Source organism: Nicotiana tabacum, chromosome 22 (genome assembly GCF_000715075.1).
Source record: "Nicotiana tabacum cultivar K326 chromosome 22, ASM71507v2, whole genome shotgun sequence".
Classification (NCBI taxonomy): domain Eukaryota; kingdom Viridiplantae; phylum Streptophyta; class Magnoliopsida; order Solanales; family Solanaceae; genus Nicotiana; species Nicotiana tabacum.
The window spans coordinates 143,390,424-143,398,830 of record NC_134101.1 but is presented as its reverse complement, the minus strand read 5'-3'; the positions used below and the strand labels follow the sequence as shown (position 1 = coordinate 143,398,830).

At 40.0% G+C, this 8,407-nt stretch overlaps 1 long non-coding RNA gene across 1 annotated transcript; it reads left to right on the top strand.

Annotated features, from left to right (window-relative positions):
• The first annotated feature begins 423 nt into the window (after positions 1 to 423).
• Positions 424 to 2,632, top strand: LOC142176516 (uncharacterized). Its single transcript, XR_012705173.1, has 2 exons — positions 424 to 1,272; positions 2,441 to 2,632. It is a non-coding gene; the product is annotated as an uncharacterized LOC142176516 (long non-coding RNA).
• Positions 2,633 to 8,407: the final 5,775 nt, after the last annotated feature.

Here is an 8,407-nt window from a genome sequence, read left to right as displayed (position 1 = left end):
CGTTGCATTTTTAGCATTTAATGTTCAAATTGTGTGATTTTATCGTAATTATTATTTAATTGTGTGTTAATTGTTATTGGGAGTTAATTTGCGCTTTTATAAATTAATTTAGTTCTATATGATAATTTAAGAATTTTTAGAATTTAGTTTCAGTTTAAGAAAAATAAAAGAAGAAAAGAGAGCAAAAAATATAAAGAAAATCGGAATTGGGTCTCTTCTCCAATTTTGAACCTAGGCCCAAAACAAGGATACCCAACCTTCCCCTACAACCTGGTCCATTTCAAACCGGGTCGACCCAGTCCATAACTCAAAACCTCATCCCACCCTTTCTATTTTCATTCTTGAACAAACCCTAAAACAAAACCTAAACTACCCGCCCCCCTCCCCTCTCTTCATCCTCTCCAAGCACCAAGCTCCCCATCAATGGCTACCTCACGCCCAAGAAACCATGGCTTCTGCTCCTTCACATCCAAACAACCACCCCTCGCTGCATCTTCTTCTTCCTCGACTCACCTCATCACACACAGCCTCGTCGACCAAACGACCCCTCGCCGCGAACCTGTGCCATGAACGACCTCGAACCCCAGTCTGCCATGGCCGCTGCCTCTTCTTCTTCGACGAGCTCCAGCAGCCATCGCGCGAGCTGCCCATCATCATGTCATCGTCTTCGTCGAACCAACAACCTTCGTCGTCGCCATCTTCTTCGAGCTCGAGCTCGAGCTCCCATGGCTGCGGCTTCTTCTTCTTTTTCATCGCTCAGCTCAGTCCATCGAGATCCATAGCCATCCCTACTCCCTCATCTTCCTCATCGTCCTCACGATAGCCCAGCAGCAACCAGCCATACCCACGTCGCCATAACCAACCAAACGACCACCCTGTGTCGTCTCCTCTTCTGTCGAGCAACAGCCACAACAGCTATCGTCCATCTCCCTTCAACCAACGAACATCCCAAACGACCACTCAGTTCACGTCCAAACGAACCCCATGGTTGCTGCTTCGTCTGCTACGAGCCAGCTCATTGTCCCCAGCCCCGTCGTCGTCACATCCAAACGACTATCGTCGCCTCCATAGCAAGCAAACCAGTAGCAACTTCCACGATCAACTGCTGCCTCATCGTTCTTCAGTTTCAATCCGTTGAAGTCGTCGTTTATCGTTTTGAGTTCGTCAAGGTTAAAAGGAAGGTGGGTTTTCGTTGTTCGTCGAGATCCGGTATGTCGAGGTTGTTTGTTCGAGTTGTCCGTTTCCGTTCGAGCTCGTCGTTGTTCTTTTCCGGTTAGTTGGTTTAAGTTTCATTTTTGTCCGTATTTTGTTTAATATTTTCAGATCCGAAATTAGTATAAGTTTGATTCTTTTCTTGTTCGTTATTTTCACTTTGATTATTTCTTCAATTTGTTTTTATTCATTTGTTTTTGTTTAGTTTTAATATAGATATGTATTAGTCAATTGAATCCTTTACTTTGTTTGTAAAATTGTTAGATTTAGTTTGAGGTTCAATTGGTTATTTAATTTAGTGATTTGAATCTGTTTATTTGTTCTGTTTAAGTTTAATTTAAATATGATGTTCAATGATTTGGATATACTTGTTTGTAATTGCTGTTGAAATCTGAAAGTAGATTTGTTGTTTAAAAATATTGTTCAGTCAAAATAATTCCAGTTGTTTCTTTGTTGTTCGTCGTTTAGTTTGAGTTTGTTCATAAAATTTGTTTAGGAATTGGTTATATTTGATGTATTTTGGTTGGAATTGATTAGGTGAATTGGTTATAGCTGATGGGAGTAGATTGGTAAATTGCAATATTTTTAGGGGTAAAATGGTAATTTCAGTAAGGTCGGAGGGGTATTTTTGGAATTGAAAATCTGAACAATTAATTATTTTGATTGCTCTGTCCATTAAGATTAAATAATATTTTAATAATATTACATGGTGGGGGACAAGACATATGTTAGTGGGGGACAAGACATAATGATGTAAAGTAAAAAGAAAAGGGGATAATGATGAGGTCTTCTTTGACCATTCAAAAAGAGGGGAACCGTAGGGTCCGTGTTGACTACTTTTACTTAAGTAAAAATCAGAAATAGTATAGGTAATAATAAAAAGTTAAAAGTTATACATAGTAGAAGAATATTGGGAAAAAGAAAAAGAGGTAAAAAGAAAAAGGTAGTCTTGCTTTGGGTATAAGAAGACTCATTTAACACTTGAAGAGAACAGAGGGAGAGGGAGAACAAAACTGAAAAAAATCTTCTACTTTCCTTCATTGTTTGAAATCAGCATTAATTGTTATTGTTTCATCGAAGCTTGAAGCTTCTTTCTTGGGTTACTACTCCACCGGTTTGCAAACTCTGTTACTGGTCTATTCTTGTGTTGCTGGACTGTTGTTGATGTGTTGTATTGTTACTACTGCTGCTGATTCTCATCTTCCTCTTCTTTTGTATTCAATACCAGGTACATGGCTGTAACCTTGTCGATATTGTAAGCTGAAAATGTGAAAGCATGAATACATATGAAGAATGGAACTTTGAAGTTTTAATTTCGCTTTTTCTTCATTTCTTTTACTGATTGTATTTAGGCTATTTCATGTATTAGTGTTTAATAATTGGAATAAGAGGAAAATGACATAAGTTGGTCTTTAGTGAATCAGCTTGGCAAAACGGGTTAATTCATTAGCTATGAAGGTTTTAATATGGTCAACAGTAGGTTAATCATGAATGGGTAGCTAAATTTAGTTAAAGGCCAAACAAGACTAGATAATGTTTAAGTTTAATAAACTTTCTAATAAGCTTTAGTAATTATGGTTAAATCTAGTTTCAAATGGTTGTGAATAATTAATTCCAATAGTTTTTTTTATATAATAATGTGAGCTTCAATCTAGCTATATTTGATTTCTTTTGAATATTAGTTCTCGAATTTCTTATTTTATTTATGATTTCGAATTTGTTTTTTTTTTATTTAGCAAAATTCCTTTCCATTAATATTTGTCTTAATCTAGCAATTAGTATGTTACGTTTTCTTACTTTTTTGAAAGCTCCTAATTAATTAGGATTTTCTTTCTTTATTTTAGAAACTAATTTTAATAGAAAAATGTAGTCATTTTAGGATTGTCCATTTAAAAAAATAAATGAGATGAGCCTCGCCTAGTAAAACGTATAGACTGCGGGGCCCTCACAAATATATGTATTAATTACTTAGAACTCGGGATCGGCCGCTTAGCGAAATTCACGGCTTTTTTCCAAAAAAAATAACCACGCGCTAGTCGTTTTAGGCACGCATTCTAATAATTTTACCTTCTTAAACTCGGGTGTGCATTTCATGCGACCCAAATCCAAATCCCAAAACATTGAATAAAATGTGTTCCGGATTGCGGGTGCATTTCATGTGACGCAATCCAAAGACATGTTTTAAACGATGTTCACATTCTTAAAAAAAAATAATAATAAAAGCGGCTAAAGAGTTAAAATTTGCACATGAGCTCATAATTGTATAAAATCAGATAAACAAGCCGAATATGACAGTTGAGCGACCGTGCTAGAACCACGGAACTCGAGAATGCCTAACACCTTCTCCCAGGTTAACAGAATTCCTTATCCGGATTTCTGGTTCGCGGAATGTAATACATAGTCATTCTTTTCCTCGATTCGGGATTAAATTGGTGACTTGGGACATCCTAAATCTCCCAAGTGGTGACTCTGAAATAAATAAACAAATCTCGTTTCGATTGTCCTTTAATTAGAAAAACTCCCTCTACGCTCTTGCGGCGCGAGTGAAAAGGAGGTGTGACAACTCTGACGACTCTGCTGGGGAATCATTAACCCAGAACCACTGGTTCAGGGTTAGAAATCGAGCTTAGAATAAATTGTTGTGTTTAGCTTTATCTGATTTTGTTACATGATCTGTGCTTAATGTGCTAACTAACTGCTTTTACCGCTTTGATATTTTGTGAACTGTATATAAACTGCGCCGAAACCTATCTCCTCTCTGAGTCTTCTAAATCATGAAGAAGGGTGCATTTCGTGTGACTTCTTTTCTGTTTAGAGTCAATCCCATTTTGGAACGAGGTTCGGATAAGTTGCAAAGCCGGGTTGAGCTTCTGTATCCCCGGTACGCTGCCCCCCCCCGGCTCGAGCTGTCTGCTCGGGTAAGCCAGGTCTAGAACAAACACCCAGGTTCTGAACCTAGAATAACTCAACTTCATGCCGGATCCCTAGTAGGAATGCTTATCTGCATCATGTGCATTTTTGACTTAGGGGACTCAACACATGGGTTGGGTCCGTCTAGGAATACCAACCTGAAACAGAAAAGACCATCCTGATGCATCCTACTTACTGCTTGTGCATTTTATTTGCTTTGGACTTGCATGCTGACCGGTTTTGAATATTGGAAAAATTTGAAAAAAAAAAGAAAGAAATAAAGAAAGATAGCAGTGTATAGGGTTAATCTTCTGCTTTGAAAAAATAACAATGTCCAAATAGTGTCGAAACTCTGCCGGATTTTTTTTAAAAAAAAATATTTTATTTTTAATAGTTTGTTTTACTAAAAGCAAAGGAAAAATAGAAAAAGAGTCTTATTTTTTAAAATAGTTTTTTTTGTTGTTTATAAGAATGCCAAAAATAAAAATGAAAAGAGTCATGCTTTGAAAGTGGTTTTGTTATTTGCTGCCAAAAATGAAAAAAAAAGGGTCCTGTTTTAAAATAGTTCAGTTAATTGGGCGAACTACACTGGTTTGATTCTCACCGGATTTGAGATACGTAGGCAACCCTAATCGGGTCCAACCTCCCCTTTTGCTAAAATAGCCAAAAAATATGTCAAATTTTAATTTCATCATAAAGAAGTCGGGTGACGCTGTTTTGTCAAAACATAGCCGAATGTTCCCGAAAGGGACGCCGGAAGGCTGAGTTTGCATAAACAGCCACCTTTGGGTCATTTTTTAGATTTGGTCCAGTTGACCCACACAGCCTTAAAAATCTTCGCTCCAGAGGCGCTGAAAGGCCGTGTTTGCAATACCGGGTCTTTTATTCTAATTTGAAAAAAAAACAAGAAAAGAGTCATAAATAAGTTGGGTCACGCCGTTTTGTCAAAAATGGTCGAATGTTCTCGAAAGGGGCGCCGAAAGGCTGATGTTGCGTAAACGACCATCTTTGGTCATTCTTTTGGGTTGCGACCAGTTATCCCGCACAACCTTAAAATCTTCGTCTCCGAAGTGCTGAAAGGTCGTATTTGCAAAACCAGGTCTTTTATTATTTGAAAAACAAGAAAATAGTCAGTGGTCAAGTGAATACCGTTTGGTTTGTAGTTAAAAAAAGCCGGCCCGACTTTGGTGATGTCTTAAAACCGTCCTTACCGAGATAGCCTTAGAGTATCTTTCAGTTGTCGAAGGGCTATTTTCGTAAAAGAACGAACAAGTTTGTGAAAGGTCGTAAAATAATCCTTCCCGGCCTTAAAATTCATGTGAAATTGAGAAGGGGCCACGTCTGAAAAACAACCATTTGGTTAAAATTGGCATATAGGGGGAGGAATCTGGCTGTTTGTTTTTGAGTTTGTAATTCTTTGATTAGAGTATGTGGGTTATTTGATTTTCGAGACCGTTTGTTGTCTTTTGTCAAAGTCTGTTAGTATGGTCAGTTTTTAAACTTTTGTAATCAAGTTTGTTTTATTATGAAAATTGAAAATTCCAAAAAATGTTTTATTATTATTCATCTTATACGTAGGCAATCTCCATAGGATTCGACCGTAATTGAAAAGGGAGAGAGAGAAGAATAAAAGAGAGGTCTCTGAAACACTCGAAAGAGGCACAAATAAAATAAGTCGGGATGATGCATGCGGTCAGAGCAAAAGCATATTAGAAATGGTTAACTGCCTAAGAACATTGCATCCCCCAACGTGCAATTACAATATCTGTTAAGACTCTAACACTGACAAGTTTGTTGTTTTTCCAATCAATACCAGTTAGTTTGTTAAAGCATACTGGCACGGTACCATTATCAAACAAGATCAAAAGGGCCCATACCAGAAAGCATGACTGGCTCAGACAACAGTGTTGAGTCGGAAAAACGACAAATCAGATGTTGAAAGAGGCCATGGAAAAAATGGAAAAGATGAGGCTGGAAATGAATGAAATGCAGATAGCCTTAGCTAGAGCCTAAAAGGGGCATGAACTACCCGTTACTCCTACTCTCCTATCAGGACACACGCCGGAATACCCCTCCATCGGCCCTTCAACGAGTTCCCCAAGCCATTACTACTATCAGGGAAGAGAGGCCTATGATCCCCAAGCTCCACCACCCAATCAGAATCCTCCTCCACCAAATGTTCCCATCTTTGTGGCGCCTGCCCCAGCACCATTGCACAGATCATCTAGTGAGCCATTGTTTCAAGCTCACAATGCGCAATATTACCCCCCTGAACTCACATTCAAAGCACACGAGCCACATACCTATAATCCCCACTTTGAGGTCCCGGCGGAGATTGAAAAGCTAGCTAAGAGCCCAGAGCAGGACGAGGTGATGCGGAGATTTAAAAGCCTGGAGCAGTCCTTCAGGAACATGCACGGGTTAGGCAACCAGGTCAGCGTGGCTTACAAGGATCTATGCCCTTTCCCTGACGTCCAATTACCAGCAGGGTTCAAGATGCCCAAATTCGATTTATACGAAGGGCATGGCGATCCTATGGCACATCTACGGGGCTTTTGTAGCAAAATGAGGGGAGCGGGGGGAAAAGATGAGCTACTGATAGCTTACTTTGGCCAGAGTTTGAGGGGGTCGGCACTGGAGTGGTATACAAGACAAGATCCAAGCAGGTGGTACACCTGGGACGATCTAGCATAGACTTTTGTAGGTCACTTCCAGTACAACCTTGAGATAGTCCCAGACCGTCTCACATTGCTAAAGTTTGAGAAGAAGCCCGGGGAGAGCTTCCGGGAATTTGGATTCCGTTGGAGAGAACAAGCGGCAAGAGTCGATCCGCCAATGAAGGAAGGTGAAATGGTGGACTACTTCTTACAAACATTGGAACCAACTTACTTTGGTCACATGGTGACGTCAGTTGGTAAATTGTTCAATGAAGTAGTAAAAATGGGCGGCATGGTTGAAGAGGGACTTAAGTCCAATAAGATCCTGAGTTACTCGGCAATCAAGGCAACGACTCAGGCCATTCAGAGCGGCACGGGAGGTGCGCTTGGAAAGAAAAAGATAGAAGAGGTCGCGACAATAGAGGCAGGCAACTGGTCCAGATCGAGAGGTCCTTCCCCTCACTACCAACCCAGACCCCATCACCCAAACTACCCTCACACTCCAAATTACCCTCCACAACCCTATTACCCGCCACAAGAACCACACTTCTCCGTACACCAAGACCAGACATACACTCAGCCTCCAGCTCGCCCGTAATGGCACGTGCCGGCTCCACAAAATATATACCCACCTCCACAAAACACATATCCGCCGCCAAGAGCCTACAGGAACCCTCTAGGGGCAGGTTTCCGGGGGAATCAGGCTTTCAGAAATGAAAGAATACAGAGAACATTCACTGAGTTGGGAGAAACCTATACTGCCGTGTTCCACAAATTGAGGCAGTTAGGCTTGTTGAGTCCTGTTGAACCCAAATTGCCAAATCCCCTTCCTAGAAATCTGGACCACTCAGTAAGCTGTAAATATTGTTCGGTGCTCCCGGGCATGATACTGAGAAGTGTTGGAAGTTGAAGACTGCCATACAAGATCTTATTGACATAAATAGGATCGAGGTTCAGGCACTAGAGGCACCCAACATCAATGAAAACTCATTATTGGTGCACCATGAGGCCCACATGATCGAACTAGTACACGAAGGAGGGGAGCTAAAGAAACCCTCACAAATAGTGATGTTGATCTGTGCCGGTTCAAAAGAAGAGTCGACCAGTGGAAAACGGTGGTATAGTTGAAAAAGGTAGATGACAAGCCAGTTATGGTGTTGGGAGAAGGGTCCAGCAAGGTGGATGTACAGTTTGTGGGGCTGAAAGCAAAAAATCAACAATTGAATGGTTACTCCTCTTCCTATCCGAAGGGAGTCTTGGTAGTGGGCTCTGATTTTCTTTCTCGTTGTCTGGATTATTCCAGGGTTGTAATCCAGATTTCTTTTTATGCTCGCCAAAGTGTGAAACCTTGCTATCCCGTATTTTAATAAAGTGAAAGTTTTTTTTTCTTCATTCCTTATTTTGTTTTAATTTTTCTTCTTCTTTTTGTCTTCTGAACAGTTCTCTTTATACTGGTTCTAATGGCATGGCATGCACGACGGATCTTCAACCTAGTCTAAAAAATCAATATGATTTCGAACTTATAGTACAAGATTGTGATGATGAGTCGAAATACGATGAGGATGAAGCCTTCGAAGAAATTAACAGAGAGTTGAGTCAATTTGAAGAAAAAAAACAAGCCCTACTCA